Source organism: Zonotrichia albicollis, chromosome 7 (genome assembly GCF_047830755.1).
Source record: "Zonotrichia albicollis isolate bZonAlb1 chromosome 7, bZonAlb1.hap1, whole genome shotgun sequence".
NCBI classification, from domain to species: domain Eukaryota; kingdom Metazoa; phylum Chordata; class Aves; order Passeriformes; family Passerellidae; genus Zonotrichia; species Zonotrichia albicollis.
Window position 1 is genome coordinate 23,227,519 of NC_133825.1, and position 18,818 is coordinate 23,246,336.

At 42.1% G+C, this 18,818-nt stretch overlaps 1 long non-coding RNA gene across 2 annotated transcripts in view; it reads left to right on the forward strand.

The window, feature by feature from the left end:
• LOC141729679 (uncharacterized) overlaps nt 1-18,818 on the forward strand; it is a 254,031-nt gene that overhangs the window by 66,052 nt on the left and 169,161 nt on the right. The gene's annotated exons all lie outside the window — the stretch shown is intronic.

Below are 18,818 nucleotides of genomic sequence, written 5' to 3' on the forward strand. Positions count from 1 at the left end.
CAAAAGGTTTTAATTGGGTTTTCAGTAAAGAAGCTGGGTATGCAGCCCTGCCCTGGAAGTCAGCTGGCTGCTGCTGTGATCAGACTCGCTCTCAGGAGTGAGTTTCTCACCTAACAGGCAGAATCAGGGTTTGATGGGCCACCTGAAGTCTCCTTGGGTTAAAACACTGCCTCTCCCTATCCAGCCAGCAGCCAGTAGAGAGCAATATTGCACACACATGAGAAATTAGTTCACTAAACTGTATTAGTCTAGGGGGAATTAGCCACTATAATTATTGTTTTCCTTCTTGGTACTGCTGTAATAACTAAGCTATACATAAAGGGGTTTAAGCTTTGCTAATTTTTTCATTCTTCTCAATACTTGCTTTTTATCTTGTGTGTAGTCAATGGCATGTCAAACCTGAAGCTGGCTTATTTGGTATTACATATTTGAAATGATTTATTCACTAAGAACCCACTAATGGGATGTAACACATAAAAATTAGATTAAAGAAAAAATCCTTTAATCATCTAGTTGAATAAAGCTTTCTGCTTCTATGATGAATTTATATATGCTCCCTATTTTGTATAAATTGATATTATTTTCAGAATTCAGTTTGGATTAGTTACCACAAAGGAATCACAAAATTGCAATGCCTGTTCATATTACATTAGTACTTTAAGATCTCCTTCAACTCATGTTTTTGCCATCTCCTTTATCAAATTCAGTCCAAATTTTTCGCTGATTAAATATTTATGCTATAAATATACATGTTATATATATATGCACATAAATATATATATATATATATATATATATATGTATATAAAAATCTACAAGGTGACTCAATTTCTGAAATAAAAAATATGCTATAATACTTGTCTGTAATGGCAGTTTTCAATCTGGAGCCTTTCAGGTAAAGAATGAATGATCAAAATTTAATAATTTATCCAGTATATCCTCAAATGTCTGAACATGGTAAAGGAAAAAAAATAAAACTAGATACACACTAAATGCATCTATATAATTTTATAATTGACCATCTCTTTGAGTCACGCTCAATAAAAAATAAAAATCCCAGACCATAAACCACCACTGGTCTGTTCTGGAGCAGAAATGATTCTGAATCAGAAATGCCAACATCTCTCCTCACTTGTGTCCAGACTGGACATGCCCTCTGTCTCCCTGAGAAGTATTTCAGGTCCAGCTTTAGGATGTGAGCATCTGCAGCAGGAGCTGGAAGCCCATCCCTGTCCTGACAGGAATACACTCACTGGAATAAAAGAGCGCTAAGATCAGCTACATTACTCAAGATTATTACTTTCTGCCACATTGTGTATTCATACTATAATTTACCACCACAGGAGATCCAAGGAACAAACTCAGGGTTTCACAAAGGCCTTTGTGGAGTGGTGGCTGTAATCAGAGACAGCTACACCATAATGAGGGCAATCAAATCCCACACTCCAGCATGCCTGGGGCCTGCACAGGGGACTGGAGGGACTTCCCTCCTCTTCCCCACCCACCCACCCACCAGGGGACAGTGCACAGCTGGTTGTGGCTTACATGGATTTAGGATTTCATTCATGAGTCAGCAGCCAGGGGCTCCTGAAGGCTAAGGAAAAGGTGAATGGGATAAATGACCATCAAATCCATGACAAAATTGCTTTGGGAATCCCTCACAAATTGTTGAGGATATATTGATTTAACTGATCATCTACCAGAGAGAACATAGAAGTGGCCTTTGAAGCAGAGAGAGATACTGCAAAAGGGGGAAAAAAATTAAAATGTGGAAAAGAGCAAATTATGTCAACAGAAATAGACATTACCATGTTTTTGCTCTTCTCATGGGAATCTTTCACTTCCAAGGCATGCAGTTTTCTATCTCCAAATTTCAGGTGATTCCTTTCACCTTCCACATGTTAACACTTATGTTGGTGTACAGTGCTGCCATCAGCTTAGGGATATCAGCATAAAGCTCACATATCCAAGAACATCTGGCTTGCTGGGAGTGGAGGAGGATGTTTGTTTTTTATGGATTCAGTGCAGCTTGCCCAAAGGCTTGCAGGGTCGTAGATGTGCACAACTGGCTGAAAAGAGCAGGGTGTCCTTGTTTGAATGCTCAGAGCTGGGCAGCAAAGCTCAGCTCACCATAATGACTTCCCCTGCTGCCCCCATGCCTTGTGGCCACCCCCCCGGGCAGAACATCTGGTTTCTGGCCTCTGTTCCTTCAGTATGCTTTGTCCTTCAGCAATCTCTATCACATTCTGTGATATTCCTGAATAAAGGCAGCTCAGTCATTTGCTCTATTATTCAGGATTTTCTTTTTTAGGCACCGATCTTTATTAAATTTTAATCTTCCGAGACATGATTGATACAATGACTGGAGAAAATAAAAGAAGCCTGCAGGGCTTCCTCCTCAGGTCAAAAAGCTGTGACAGGATAGCTGGGTAACGTGAAGCAGAAAAGAGCTAACAAATCTCAGTCTCTCATTTCTCCTTCTCTCTGATGAAATCCTTGCAAAAGCTCATTAGCTACGCCCACATTCTTATTGTCTTCATCAGCCTACCTAGGTAAAGGCCAGGGAGAGCCCCAGGAGGGCGTGTTGGACAGCAGAGTTTGGGATGGAATGAGTCTCTGCCATCTGCTAACATCTGTGATAGCAGCATTTCCCAGGAGAGTGCGGGAGCTGGGAGCTGTCTGTGCAGTGGCTACACAGGGGAAAAAGGAAACCTGAAGTCTCCTCAGTGTTTTATTCTCAAAGTGAACCTTTTTGTAATGAGGGGTCCTGGCTTCTACCTCTTTCTCTGCATTTCCTTCTATCAAAAAGAAAGAAATATGACAGGGAAGTATTTTCAGTATGTAGCAAGACAAACGTGAATAGGAAAAGAAATAAAGGGGCATCTGGCCAACTTCTCTCCTACTCCCACTGCAGAATTCTGGCTTTTCTCTCTTTCTAAAATGGTTTCACTATATTGTTCAGGAGAGGGATGATGAACCACTGAAAATAATTTAGGATGACTTTCTAATAAATCAGATTTATGAAGAGATCTAGGAGTAAATTAGGATGAATTTTTCAGGGAAAATTAATCTTGAAAAAAACTGTGGAAAAAATGTACCTTTCAGGACTTTTTGAGATTTTCTTCCAACAGCAACCTTTTGTTTGTCCTAGGTTCCACCCAGACCATTAGTTAACTTTAAAAAGTAATAAAATAAGCGTCTTTAAAAATTCCTGCAGCCAAACCTGATTTAAGATATATAGGTATGGAGATCCTTTTATTTGAGGAAAGGTCAGGTCCTGTGGGCTTTGAGTACTCCCAATTCAAACTTCTTTCAGAGGAAGTGAAGGGTGCTGAGAACCAAAGAAAAGCCACCAGCACTCTCAGGAACCTTCCCTCCATTTAACATCATCTCTTGATCTTAGCCTGGCCTCAGTTTGCAGCCTGGAGCCTCCAGTCATTACTCCAACCTGATTGTTTTTAGACTGTTTGCACTCAGTCTGAATTTGTTGGGGTTCCAGATAGACACCCTTGGGACTGAGAGTTTGACGCTCATTATGAGTTCATTGAAGAGGAGAAGGATGTTCCATGGCAGGGTGGGCATCAGCTGTGTTTTTCTGGCCTGCTTGGGATGCCTCCTGTGTCATGGATATCTCCCAGCAAACCTTCCCACCCACTCTTTGCTGCTCAGGCACACTGTGACGGCTGTGTGCATCCATAAAGGCACAGAATTAGCTCACAGTGCTCAGTTTAAAATAAATTGCTGTGCAAAAAGTCAGCTAGGCTCTGACCAGAGTCCAGGAGCTGCTTTGACAAGACAGCAAAGCAAGCAGCAGAAATACACTTGTTTCCTTCATGTTCTGCAGTCCTTTATCCTTTGTATGGTTTTTGAATTGTGTTTAACAGTGGAACTGCATCATGCTACAGCTTCTCTTTGCCTCTGAGGAAAGCTCCAGAGGCTTTACTTGGACAAAAGCTAAAGATTTGTACTGTGAAGGTCTAGGGAGAGATTCAGGGGACTGAAGTTGACACTAAGCACCTGCAGAGGTGAGAGAAACAAAGCTTGAGAGGCAGAGAAATCCTCAGCATAAAAAGAATGAGAAAAAAAGAGAGCTATTGTCCCCAGCAGGGATGATATGGGGATATGCTAGGTCAGGTAGAGAGGCAATCCTGAGCTAATTTCTCCTTTTAGCTTGTGGTATTATAAAAGGGTATTTTGAAGTCTTATTTCAGATTTACGGTAGTTTATCTAACCAAACTGGTTGAATAAATAGTACTGTGCTGCTTCATTTTCTGAACTAAAAATGAACTATGGAGGTGTGGTGACCACCTCCATATTGGTGTGAGTAATAATCACTCACAATTAAAATCATAAACCCAATACCTGATCTATGTTAGCTGGCATTTATTTTCCTCATGCCCCCTCTCAGGCTTGGCAGTGCTCTGGGACAGAGCTGTGTGTGTGTGAGTGTCCCAGAGCACAGAGTGGCAGGGACACTCTGTCCAGGGTTCTGTCTGGCAGGGCAGCCCAGCTCTGTCCCTGTGCTCTCCCTCGCCGTCAGCATGGGACACTGCTTTCCCTACCTTGTGCATCCTCACTCCAGGCTGCCACGGTGATTCCACAGTGTCAGCTCAGAGCCTTAATGCAATGAGAAGAGAAAGAAAAATAGATGTTACTGCTGTCTGAAGGTTCAGAACAGCCACGTTATTTTAACTCAGTAGCACTATGAAGTCAGAAGCCACGTGGATTGCAAAACAATCTATGGTCTGCTATGTGTTTCTGATGTACTTCGTGCACAGCCTTAATGTATGGCACAGATACATCATAAAATGACAAAATAGTTCGACACAGTGAATAGGCAAATGTCGTAGAGGAATTTCACATCGATTCCATTCCATTTACAGCTCATAAATTCACTTAACATTACCACACACTTCTGACTTTGCCAGTGCACGGCATGAATGTTCTGATTCCGAGGAGATGCTCACAGACTCTTCCTCAGCCTGTAGTTGTGGCAGTGGGGATGTGTCACTGTCAGATTTTCTGAAAAATCCCTTTGTCCAGGAAATTTCTCCTGGGAAGCTGAGAAGCCTCAAAGAGAAATGAAAACAACATTATCTCCTTTGCTTCTCCTGTGTTTTGCTGCTTTGTAATGTGTTTTGGAGATTGTTTATCCAACATGTAAATTGTTTTTACTTAACGACCAATCACCATCCAGCTGTGTCAGGACTCTGAGGAGTCACTCAGGAGTTTTTCATAATTACCTTGTTAAGCCTTTTGTAAGTATCCTTTCTCTATTCTTTAGCATAGCTTTAGTATAGCATTCTATAGTATGATATAATATAATATAATATAATATAATATAATATAATATAATATAATATAATATAATATAATATAATATAATATAATATAATATAATATAATATAATAATAAATTAACCTTCGAAGAACACAGAGTCAGATTCTCAATTCCTCCTTCATCCCAGGGACCCAGAAAATACCAAAGGGATGGAAATATGTAAATGGCTTTAATGTCTTCTTTTCTGGGGACCCATAAAATACCCCAGGGATGGGAATGTGTAAATGGCTTTAATGCCTTCTCTTTGGCCACCAGAGCACAGAGCTCAGGCAGGGAGCATCCAGGGACACAACCAAGGGACAGTGCAGGTATCACAGTCACCCCTGTGTCAGTGTTAACAGATGGGGCTGCAGTGGGTGTGCTGTCCTGGGAACAGGGGTGGCTCCTGCTGGCATTTGCAGCCCCCATGTGCTGGAGGGAAGCCTGGCCACCCAAGGAGAGCCCCTGCCCTCTCAGTGAGCCATGGGCTGTGTGTCTGACACCCTGAGCTGCCAGGTGTCGCGGTGCAGCGCTGTACAAGCCGGTCTCTTGTTTTGGGAATGCCATTATCATTATCAGAGCTCTGGAAATGTGTGAGCTGCATATGTACAACCAGCTCAAAGCCAGACAAAGCAAAGGTTAATTGGATAAAGCTGTTAGTGGTCGTTGTGCAAGGCAGACAGGAATGTCAGGTTTCAGTATGTGCTTGTTCCCCTCAGCAGATGCAGAGGCTGGTCCTACCACTGCTGGCTAATAGCTCATCTTGTTTCTTGTAGGAAGCATAACCCTGTCTTCCATTTAACAGCAAGGATGGAAATTGCTAGGGTGAGAGAAAAAAACACCATTATTTTGATGTTTTCTTTAGGAGAAAAATATAATTGTGTGAATGCACTAATTTATACAGAATTCTGTGTGCAAGGACAGCAGCAAAAATAAGATACATTTTCCTAAACCTCTGGGGAGCAGCACGTTATTGATTTAATATGAAATAACCCATAGAATAATCTGTGAAAACTATTTGTGTTTAATTCAAATGTCTCTTGCTTGGTAGGAAAAATCAAAATACATTCTATACCACAATGTGAATGTTACATATCATTATATTTTAATTAGTTAGAAAGGTTTACTTTAGAAAAAAATAGTTTGATGAAATAAACTTGTGTGATGGTTTTACATTGCAAATACATTTTGCTGTTTTATTAGGCCTGTAAATTCATCTCAGTGGCAGCTAAAGCAAACAACAGAGAAAAGTTACATGTTTATAGCTGCCAGAGCCAGTAATTTAGAAGAAAGTCTTAAGCTCCTTATGTGGATGTAGTGAAGGCCATGGTATTTCAAGGTGATTTCGAGGGCAAACACTTTTATAAAAATTTTGAAATGCCTTGATAGGCTAATCCAGCTCATGGGTGTTGCATATCAACAATAATCCCTTTCCTTGGAGCTGTGTTCCTCCCACAGCTGGCATCCTTGCTGCACCTCCCTGCTAGGTCACTTTTGCAAAGAACCAATGTGGAGATAAAACTTTTCCACCTTCAGAGCTGTTTCTTACAGGTCAAAGCTAAAGGATTTTATTGAAATGTTATGATGAAAAAAACACTATATGCTATGTAAATTCTTAGGTGTGGAGAAGCAGAGGTTATCACTGGCTACTGCTGTGAATCTGGCACTTTTTAAAGGAATATTTCTTTTATAAAAGAGAAAAACCCCAAGAATTACAGTTTATTCTGTCCTGTACATTGCACTGGGAGTGATATATGAGTCTTATTAGTATATAAAGATTTATGAGAGACCATACAGCCCTTGAGAAGAAAAATCTCCCAAATTATTGCATTTTACCTCTCTAACCTTTGCTTTTATGCAAGGTTAGACTGCATATTTAAAAAGAGTACTTGTCACATGCTTTCTTTAAAGATTAAGACTGCTGAAGGCCAGGCTGAATTTGCCACCCTAAGCACCCTCAACACTGCAAGCAGCATGGAGAGTTTGTCAGGTCATGATTCCAATTTGCCTGAGAGAGGAGAAATGATTGCATTCTCTGGTACTCACATCCTCATTCAGGCAAAGAGAAACTTTTCCAGAGATGTTATTTAAAACAAGAAAACCTTTCTTAACCATTTAGTTAAATACCAAAGAAATAGCTAAATAATTGTTTATTGTACTGGTGGAAGAAGAAATTAAGTGTAGAGCTACTAAAGAAAAGGAGACAGTGGAGGCAAAAGGGAAAGGTAGAAAGTGAAAGGAATGGAACTGAATATCTTATTTTCCTCTCACTAATTTGTCTGTTGTAGTTGTTCCTTTCAGCATAAATTTTTTCAGTATATTGAAAGTCATCAGCTATGGATGTGGGGAGATCCAATAAAACTAATTTCTTATTGGCAGATAAAGAGAAACATTCTGAATCTACAGGAAGGTTGTTAGGGGAGTGTGTCAAAAGACAAGGTTTACCTAAAACCTGATTATGAACAAATTTAGGCAGCTGGAGGTTTAATGAACAGGATTGCTTTTAAAATTTAGCTTTTCATAATAATTTTCATAAAGAAATGTTTAGGCATCCACCTCAGCAGTGAAATCAGTCTTTCCCATGCACTGAGAGGAATGGCAGCAGTGCTGCTGGCTCCAGGCTGGTGCAGGACTCATTCCCATAGGAGATTTGGTAAGGAACCAGGCACAGGGGAATTAGTGATTTAGCAGAGATGATTCCATGATGATTCCTAGGAAACAGCAACTCATTTCGAGGAGTACAAATGAAGAAAGCTATTTCTTATAAGATTGGCTAGTGCTTCTCTTTAATGATCAATTCATACTAAGGTTAGAACTAGACAGAAGGAAATTCAAACTTAATCTCATCTTGACACAGAGTAATTAGGCAGTCCCCAAGAGCAGATGGTTTTGTATTGTAATTATAGTGCCCTCAGATAATCACTAAAACAATACTCACAATTACTCTGTGATGTGTCTTGACAGATTCATAAATTGAAGAAAACTTTTCTAGGTCCATTACTTCTGCTGTGTTCTTAAGTTTCATTTAGGAAATGCACTCGTGTGTATATGTGAATGACTTCTGCCTGAATTCAGTTACTATAAGTGCCCTGCAAGAGTAAAATCTGAGATTTGTCCTGTATGCAGGACATGCTTCTGCAAAGGCAGTGTGCAGGGGATTATGTGCACAGGACACAGTGCTCTGGTTTCCAAGGAGACACACACACCATCCTTGGGGTGACAGAGGCCTTGGCAGAGTGAGAATGGCTACAACAATCCTCTGTTTATCAGTTTCCTTTCTGATTGGGGACACAGAGCCAGAGGCTGGTAGCTCTCTAGTGCCTGCCCCCTGGCAGGCATGAGCTGTCAGCCTTGACCATCTGAGTTATTTCTGTTAAGGAGCAACTCACGTGGGGTCTCCTGGAGAGATAAAAACCATCCAGATGTTTGTCACCAATAACATGCAATAATTCAGGTGCTGTTTTCTCTGCTGGTCACCCCGTGGCTGGCAGTGTTGTGCCACCCACCTGCTTCCAGCGGGAATAATCTCCAGCTGGACATGGCAGGGCTCAAATTAAGGAGGCAACACTGGGCTCTGCCATCAACAATCAGAATTGCACCCCAGTGCAGACACTGCCTTTAAAGCAGCAAAATTTGTGGTGGAAATCCCCTGGATGAGTGCTGGAAGTGGACTTAGAATAATCTCACTGAAAATTAAATAGAAGTGCTGTCTAGACACCTTGTTCTGAAATAATCTTTTATTCTGTTGACAATTTAAGTGGATTTTCTAGTCAAATTGCATTAAGCCTGAGTTTAACTCTGTGCCTGTGAACATATATATGAAATAAGGCACCAGGCTGGAAAAATCAGTGTTTCAAATTGTATCCAGCAGAGATAGAGCATAACAACCCTGTGTCTTAATGGCTTCAGTGACAAGCCATACTAAGGTAAAGTGGAAGTTTTTTTATTCCTCCTCAAAAAGTGAAGTTATTTGTAGGTTATTTTGGTAGGTGTTCTGAATGGAGTGCACAAAACTGCAGTGATGTAGCTGACAGGTAATAGGAGGCAGATATGGACTATAAAAGCAATCACATTCCCATCACAAGGTAGGTTGTAAAATCTGGATTTTCCTCACACTGTTAATTCAAGCAGTAGCACCCTCTGGATCAGATCAGAAAGTAGCTGTAAAATACAAATTCACTATCAGGTGCTGCTTTTAATTCCTTGGATGTAAGATGTCTCTCAGCTTATCCATTCTTGTTGCCCTCTAGAATCCAGCTGTAGATAGAGTGGATAGTCATGTTTTTGGTTTTTTTTAATTGTCTGTCAATAATAATGTATTTATTAAATTGCTTATAAGAATCCAGACCTTTCAAATGCATTGTTTTAGTAGAGAAGGTGAGCACAATAACTCAGTTTCTTACATGTGCCCAGATGACAGTGCTGTGAATCCTCTTATCTCTCAGTTTAATTCAAAGATAGTTTTCACAACTTGATTTAGGCTTGTACCTTCTCCAGATGTGTTCATTGAGGTAATAGATGGGCAAAGAAAAATAAATCAATGCTCACATCATAGTACATGCTATATTTGGCTCAGGCTGAATTATATGTAGTATGCTAAGTGCATCTTTCTTGCCCTGAAGAAAAATAAGTGAGAAAGACAACTGCTTTGGGGTTGAGTAATTGTATGGAGCATTTTCTGTAGGAGATTCTGCAGCTTCTTTTAAAATTCCACAGAAATTGCTGTAAAGGAAAATCTACACATGGAATGAAAGTGTGAGAGTGCAAGGGAATGAAAAGCTCTTCTGATTAACTTGTGGGGGCTTGTGGTTGAATATTGGTGTGATGTGTTCAGAGGGCACTCAGCACCCCAAGTACAACCTGTGTGCAGCAGGGATGCTTGGGAGGCAGCTGTGCTGCATTGTTTGTGTTGATGCTGCCTGCCAGGAGCCTGATGGTAAATGCAGGGGGCATTTCTCATGCAGTAGTGGAGAAATGTCCCCAGGGGCAGACAGAGGCAATGCCCTGAGGGAGGAATGTGAGCAGTGCAGGAGGTGAATGTGACAGAGGAGCAAAGTGAACTTTCTGAATGAAGCACAGCAGAGCAGGATTTTGTTTTGCAGAGCTCATGTTCCTTTAGTAAACACACTGAGGCAGCTGAGCACAGTCAGAAACCCCCCAGCAGTTATTATTCTGTGTTTTACAAACCTGCTGGTTTGGAATGCATATGGTCATTTCAAAACCATGGCTTTGGCAGAGCACTGTGGCCACAGGGGGATGATCATTATTACATTTGCTGTTGTTACCATGCCAATGTGGGACTGTATGAGACAGAAATCCCAATGAAAATCTTTTATAGCCATATTGGAACAGCTAAATAAAAGGATTTTTTGAACATATTGAACATTACTGTTCCAAGGTATTTTGATAGAAATGAAACATATCATGACTACAGGTTGATTTCCACATGAAACATATCATGACTACAGGTTGATTCCCTCAGAATTTCATTGAGAACAAAGGTAACATTCCTGCAAGACTGTCGTGGTTTGACCAGGAAGGAGTGGGAATTCTGGGAAGCTGTGGTCAAACCAATGAAGGTTTTGGGTTTGAGACTGGCGTCCGGTGTGGCCAGTGGGGTTTGGACACACCTCCGAGAATACACAGGGGTTAAAAGCAAGGCACTGCCCTTGGCACTTCCTCTTTTGGACACCGCGGCGAGGAGTTCAGATCTCTCTCCCCCGCCCAGCCTGTTGCTGCTGGGCGGGGGAGGGGCCGGCCATGCGGTAGGCCCGGGGCCTGGACAGAGATGGGGTTGAGGGGGCTTCGGGGGGGCTTCGAGGATGGAAGGGTGGAAGGTCCCAGAGAGTCAGCCCTCGGGCAGCCAGCCCCCCCCCCAGGAGAGCAGCCAGCCAGAAGGAGAAGGGGGAGGAAGACTGCCCGGCCGGAGCGGCAGCGTGTGGGCAGCGTGCGTGGGAGTCGCTCCGGGACCGACAGCAGAGACTGAAAACTTTTAACCCTTTCTTGCATGATTGGGGCCTTGCAAAAATGCTAATCCTCCTCGAAGCTGAATAAGAAGGGAGATGAGAGATGAGATGAGACAAGGACTTTGGCCCGAAGAATGTGGAGATGATTGGATGGGGAGAGATGATTTGGAGTGGCCTTTTGGCTGGACTTTTCTCGTGGCTATGGACTCAGTTGTTCCTGTGACACAGACTGCATTTAGGGGGAGGCAGTGCCTCAAAACCAGGAAGGTTCTTCGTGAGGACCCCCCGGCCCCAGGGGGTTGGAAAAATATGGGGGGGACAGATGTCCCAAAGGCAGAGACTGTGCCTTTTTGGAGTGAGACAAGGCATCCTTGAAAGACAACCCTAAAAGCAGCTCTGGCCATGCGCAGTGGTGAGAGCACTGGGCATGGAAGGAAAATGTCACAAGCGGCAAAGGGACTTTTTTTCCGGGCGGTGCCGAAGTGACAAAGAAGCACACGAGGTTTCAGTGTGTTTCCAGGAGAAGCCTATGGAACGAGAAGGACTCCTTTCCTCTTCATGAACTGCAGTTTGAGTATACTAACGTGTGGGGCCAAGGCTGGGCAGTTGTTTTGGGAGAATGTATCGGATTGGGAAAGTCAGGGAGTGGGGAGGAGGAAAGTGGCTTTTTTGTAAGGTTTTCAATTTTTTTTCTTTCTTTTCCTTATAGTCTTTCTCTATTTTCCTGTAGTTTAAGTAATAAAGTGGTCTTTATGTTTAAGTTGGAGCCTGTTTTGCTTATTCCTGGTCAAATCTCACAGCAGACACCAGGGTGAGGCATTTTCATGGGGGGGCACTGGCTCTGTGCCAGGCTCAAACCATGACATTATTATTCTGTTATTATTCTGTGTTTTACAAACCTGCTGGTTTGGAATGCATATGGTCATTTCAAAACCATGGCTTTGGCAGAGCACTGTGGCCACAGGGGGATGATCATTATTACATTTGCTGTTGTTACCATGCCAATGTGGGACTGTATGAGACAGAAATCCCAATGAAAATCTTTTATAGCCATATTGGAACAGCTAAATAAAAGGATTTTTTGAACATATTGAACATTACTGTTCCAAGGTATTTTGATAGAAATGAAACATATCATGACTACAGGTTGATTTCCACATGAAACATATCATGACTACAGGTTGATTCCCTCAGAATTTCATTGAGAACAAAGGTAACATTCCTGCAAGACAAAACATTACACTTTAGCGTTGAAAAACAAACCACTTCAAATATAATTTAGAATGGGATAAAAATGAAATATTTACAACAGGCAGGAAAAGAGGCAACATCAGAAGGAAAAGCAAAATGGGATGCTTGGACGAGATGCAAACATTCCCTCATCGCTGCCCTTGCTCCCTTCATTGGGAAACATCCTCATATCGGACCTGATTTTAGAAGAGAATGAGAAGTTACATATTCTAGCAAAAAAAACCCCAAAAACCAAAACCTCAAACCCTCTAGTTCATAGAACCCTTTAACAGGATTTCTTGGTGTGCTTGTTTCCAGTCTCATCCTCACAGGTGGGGGTAAGCAGTGTACATCAGGTCGAGGCCATGTCACTGCAGCTGGGTGTTTACCCTTTCAAGGCCAGCTGTCCATGGAGAGCTGGATCTCCTGCTCCTGACCAGCAGGGCTCTGAGCCAGTACTGGATGGGTGTCAGGGAGGGGGCCAGGGACAGTCCCCTGGGCAGAGGTCGAGGGCTCAGAGCCAGCAGGGCTCAGGGCACAGGGCAGGGCCTGCAGGGCACAGGGCAGGGCCAGCAGGGCACAGGGCACAGGTCAGGGTCAGCAAGGCACAGGGCAGGGCCAGCAGGGTACAGGGCACAGGTCAGGGTCAGCAGGGCACAGGGCAGGGCCAGCAGGGCACAGGGCACAGGTCAGGGTCAGCAGGGCACAGGGCAGGGCACAGGGAAGGGCCAGCAAGTCACAGGGCAGGGCCAGCACGGTACAGGGCACAGGTCAGGGTCAGCAGGACACAAGGCAAGGCCAGCAGGGCACAGAGCACAGGGCAAGGCCAGCAGGGCACAGGGCAGGGCCAGCAGGGTACAGGGCCAGCAGGGCACAGGGCACAGGACAGGGCCCAGGGCACGGCCTGCAGGGCACAGGACAGGGCACAGGGCAGGGACAGCAGGGCACAAGACCAGCAGGACACAGGCAACAGGGCCAGCAGGGCTCAGGGCACAGGACAAGGCTGGCAGGGCCTGCAGGGCACAGGGCACAGGACAGGGCACAGGGCAGCCTCTCCCAGAGGGCAGGGCCAACACTACAGCAGCGAGTTCTGAGAGCCATCCCCGGTGTGCAGAGTTAATCAAGTTCTGGCCTAATTAAACCACGCTGCTGCTGTTATGTCTTTGTGCCCATGGTGTCCAAGACAATAAGCTACAATAAAGGAGGCCTGGCAATGTGGTTTTATGCATCTCTTAGCAGGTCAAATAACTGTGGTATATGAGTGCTGATCCTGCAGAGAGACAAAAGGCTAAGATTTGTTAACTTTATCCCTCCTGCCAAGTTAAATTTGGTACTTGTTTGACAGTGCTAATTAAACCATATTTCATTCTTTTCCATTCCATGCTAAATAAATGCTTACAAACAGAACTATTGAACAGCTGAATCCTATTTAAAATTATTTCTTTGTCATATATAAAATTTTATGATGTGTAAAATACTGTAAGTCAAAAGAAAAGTTTCTCTTTAAAAGAGACTAGAATGTATTTATGCTGTCAGTCTCTTTGAGATCTCTAATGATCACCTAAACACACTGAACTAGGCTTTATTTGTACTTCTGGCATTGTGGAGAAATTCAATAGTGTTCAATGACACATGTAAAATTTTCCCTCGATGCCTTTCAAGGTACTGTAGAAATAACCATACTAAGCTGTAAACAAGAACTGCAACAACATAAAAATATTTTAGAAAGTGATGTAGTTTTGGACAAACATAGAACTGAAAGGCAGAAATCATTATTAAATAGTATTTAATTCCTACTTTATTGCTATTGAAATAAAATCCAAAGCTCAATTTAATTTTTCTCTATATTATGAGAGAGTGCAATGATGTAATGATGGCACATGATACAATTTGCTTGTGAGTTTTCCATACTGCTATTTCTTTGCAAGTTCAGAATTCATCCAGAACCCCAGTTTGCAGTTTGGCTTTCTTTTTGGGTTGATTTTGGGTTTTGGTTTTGGTGTTTTGTTTTCCACGCAAGTTTTCAGCTTGCTAAAGCAAAGAACTTGTAAACCAATTCTAATAATTCATCAGGTTGTAAACTAAAGAATGAAAAGACTTTAGACTATAATAACTTTTTAGTACTGTGATCTCATGCTTTACAAATAATCTTCTTCATGAATTGTTGCTTTTTACATTTCCAGTGTAACACATTCAGTGCAAGGCTAGACTATTTTTTCTTTTTCCGTTGGTGGTAGACCATTTCTCTGCTTGGAATTCTTTTTCAGTTTTGCACCCAAAATGATCTTAGAAAAAAATAGAAATGCTTTCAAAAATGGACCAAATAATGGTGTTGTAATAAAGCCATTCAGGTACAATTAGTCTAAAAGCAAGAGAACAAAAATTTTATTAGCTCTTATGAGATCATAATGTGGCTCTTTGTTTTTATTCTGTCTGTGGTATGCATAGTAAGTAATTCCTTATTTATGTAGTGCATTTTTTTAGTAACCACTATTACCTCCTAATTCATACATCAAACACCATAACATCTGCTTACTAAAATCATCCTGATTTTCCCCCTGAGCTAATCTCCCCTTTCTTAGGAGAGCATCATAAAAAAAACCAAAAACAAACCCAAAACAGAACTGAATGGCCTATTTTTTTTATCTGAGAGTGCTGAGAATTTATGTTTTTTCTTCTTAGTCTCTCAAGGAGCAGTGAACCCCTTTAAATTCTCTTACTGCTGGAACCACAAAGCAGAACCAGCTGCCATCAGAGTGGCAGGAGATTTCTGGTTCCTTCCACTTTGGGCTTCTGAGCCCTGGAGATTCCTGAGGGTTTTGTCTTTCACTCTGCAGCAGCTCAATATTTTGGGGAGCTGAAAAGCACCTACAAAGAATCTGAAACCTTGACACCTGAAAATAGGTACCCTCTGAGGAATGGGAACCCAAAGCTGAAGGCTACCTAAATCAAGAGTCCCTTTTCCACAGCTCAGAATCCACTCAGCTACTTTAAACCTTTTGCTCTGGCAAGTCCATCTTTAATTTGTCCACAAATTTAGAAACACAGTGCATATGTGTGAGCCTCTTGCAGGGTGACCATAACTGGAAACTGGTTTCACTGATGAAAGCAGTGAAACCTCCTCGTGGGAGGGTCCAGATTGGCTCCCCCTGAGCAGTTTGGACACCAGGGAATGTCTAGAATCTCTTTCTTGGTTTTGCAGCATTCTCCTAAATTTGTGTCATAGAAATGCTGCTCTCCGTATCTCAACATTGAACTGCTCTGAATCCAGGACCTGAAGCACACCAAGTACCCAGATGAGGGAGGGAGGGCAGGAAGAGAGATGGAATTTTGTTAATAATCATATAAATTCCCATTAAAAAATCCCATTTGATGTTTGTTGGAACAACTGGAAGAGCATTGTTTTCTAATGAAAATATTTTGATTGATTAAGGAAAGAATAATTGGAATATTTTTTGACCAGCTAGATAGGCAAAAGGAGAGGCCACTAGATGTTGAGGAACCAATCTGCTAGTGGAAAGGATTTGCATTAAAAGGTACCTGAGTAACATAGGGGCAGAGAAACTCTATATGCAAGTCATGACAATTTAGCAGGTTAGCTGTAAGTATTCATGTGACACATACAATTTAGAAAGAAACATTTTATATCCATTGCTAACTGGTTTTATGATGATTTGCTAAAGAAATCTGCCATCTCCAGTTACACTAGAGGTCCATTCATCTGCCTGACAATTTCTCTATTAACCTGATCAGCCTGGCAGTGGGACAGACCTCAGAAAACTATTTTGCTATCAATGTACAAAAAATATGTGCCAAAATAATTTCCCAAATAATTTCTCAGTCTTGTAGAGGGAAGTGCAATGTCAGCTCAGCCCTGCTGGGCGATTCCAGAGAACCAGCTCTTGAGAAACCTGTGGCAGAGCAGCCTCTGTAAATGCTGCTAATTGTGCTAAACCTGCCTTTTCCTTGTCCAGTTAACTATCACTGATTAGCAAAAATGCATTCATCTCAGACTTGGGTGTTTTGCTAAGAAAGGGAGAAGGAAAATCAAAATCAACTGACCCCTCTGCTGTTTAGGTCATGACATCAAGAGGTTTCCAATGCTTGGCACGTTTGCCATGCCAGCTGTGGGCACATTTTGATCAGATTGGTGGCTATCCTGACAAGTCATGCAAACCTTGCAATGACACAAGGGACTGGATATGTGTTGTCAGATGCTATTTTCTGTTCTATTTTCTCCCCTCTTACCCTGGTCCCTTCTCTCACTTCCAGGATTTTACAACATCTGAAATGACAATGTCAGAAATTGCACAAAACTGCATCACACAGGATGTTGCCACCGCAGGAAAAGATGACTGAGGCAAGCTCAGGCTGTCTGAACATCTACAGGAGCACTGTCATGTCTCATTCATTCCCTGATCACAGCTGCAGGACCAATGATTTTTCCTAGCAGAGTGCTTTATTTCTTGAGAGGAGGCTTATTTGAATGAAAATACTAATACAAGCAAATTAGTTTTGGGCATGCTGAACTGAGATAGAACCTTTTTGCTTTCAGATTTATTTTCTGTTCAGTAATTCAGGAGATTTATATGCATTCTGTCTCTGATGGGACTCACAGAAGTGTGCATTTAGAATGGATGGCCTCCTGTAGCCCTGAAACTCAGTTTCTCACACCAGGGTGCGGATATGCTGAAACCAGACACAATGAGGTTTCTCTGCTCTCTCCTCCCCTCTGCAGAGTCTCTGGCATGACCAAAAAGGCAGGAATCACCTTTCTGACCATGCAGCCTGACCTCAGGCATCCCACAAAGCTCTTGCCTTCCCACAATTTCCTTTCTCTCCCTTGAGTTGTATTTGTTGCATTGTCTCTTTTTGTTCTGTAACACATTTTCTCTCTACCCTTTATCAGCTGTGGTTGTTGTGGCCTTTCATGGGCTGCAGGAAAAAGAACACAATAGACACCAAGAGAGGTGTCCTGGAGCTCCCACACATTCACTCTCAGCACACTTCTGAGCAAGAGGTGGGCAAAGGGCCGTGATCTGTACAGAAAATGCATATGGCAGGGGAGTGTTGCTGGAGCTGCCAGACTCAATAGCATTTACTCAGGGAACATTTATGAATTAAGTGGATCTCTGCATGCAATCCACAAGGGTACACATCTCAGGGGTGAAAGGAAAACTGCTGTTAGGGTCATTGTGTTGGCTTCCTTATCCAGAAAAGAGATAGCAAGTGTTGAAGGGGCAGAGGAAGTCCAGTAAATGTGGAATAATAGGTGTCTGGAAGTATTAGATCAAGTCAAACCACTGGACAAGTTTTATAGTTATTTCTTATTCCTTGAGTTTACTGCTTCTGAAAATAGTTCAAGTCCTGTATCACACAAGGCAAGAGGCTGCTGTCATCTTAAATAGCCTGAGGAAATGTGAGAATTACAAAAATAAAAATTAAATTAGGAAAAGAAAGACTAAGTAAGACAAGCTTGCATTCAGATCAGGGGTTTTTGCTTCCCTCTAGCTCTGACTGGGGAATAGCTCCAAGTGAAGTCAAGATATTGATAAAATTAAAGCAAGAAGGGGAGATTGAGTAATTTAATTTCATTTTCTAATTAAATATGTTCTTCTTTGGAGGTAAAATATGTTAGTGGTTAAAGGAATAACAAGAAAACTAACCCTGAGGTTATAGAAAGGTGTTGAAGCCCAGATCATGATTCCAGCAAGTCTGGACAGTGGGTGACAAGGCAGCAGTCTGTTGTAGGAGCTGGAACATGGGAGCACCTCTGCTCTTCCCTCATCCCAAAGATGCAGTCAGAGCCAGATTCTGGCCAGCCATTTGTCTACCAGTGCTTTTCTTTCTTCCTCCATCCATCTGCCTTCATCTGGTGAAGTTTCCATGGTTTCATTGTTGAAGGTTGAAGGCTGCTATATGGCTGTCATAAATCATAAGCAAATGTGTTTACAGTACTGCAGAAGTTTTAGTGGGAGCTTCTGCAGACAGCACTCCAGGAGTAGAGTAAAATGAAATTATATAAGACTTAAAAATGGTTTTAAAAGAATTTATAAGAAGACTTGTATGCAAAATTTTAAACAACAATTCCTTAAGCAGGAAAAAAATATCAGAGGCATTTATAACGGATCATGAAAGATGTGGAGAAATGGTTTTTGGTGTTGGCCAAGTGTCTACTGGCAAACCAACCAAACAAGTTGAAAAGTATTTCAAGGGCTTGAATGAGTTAAACATATGGTATCTAAGTCTGATGCATTGGCTAAAGTTACCCAAGCATTGGTTTTTGGCTGATAGATGATATT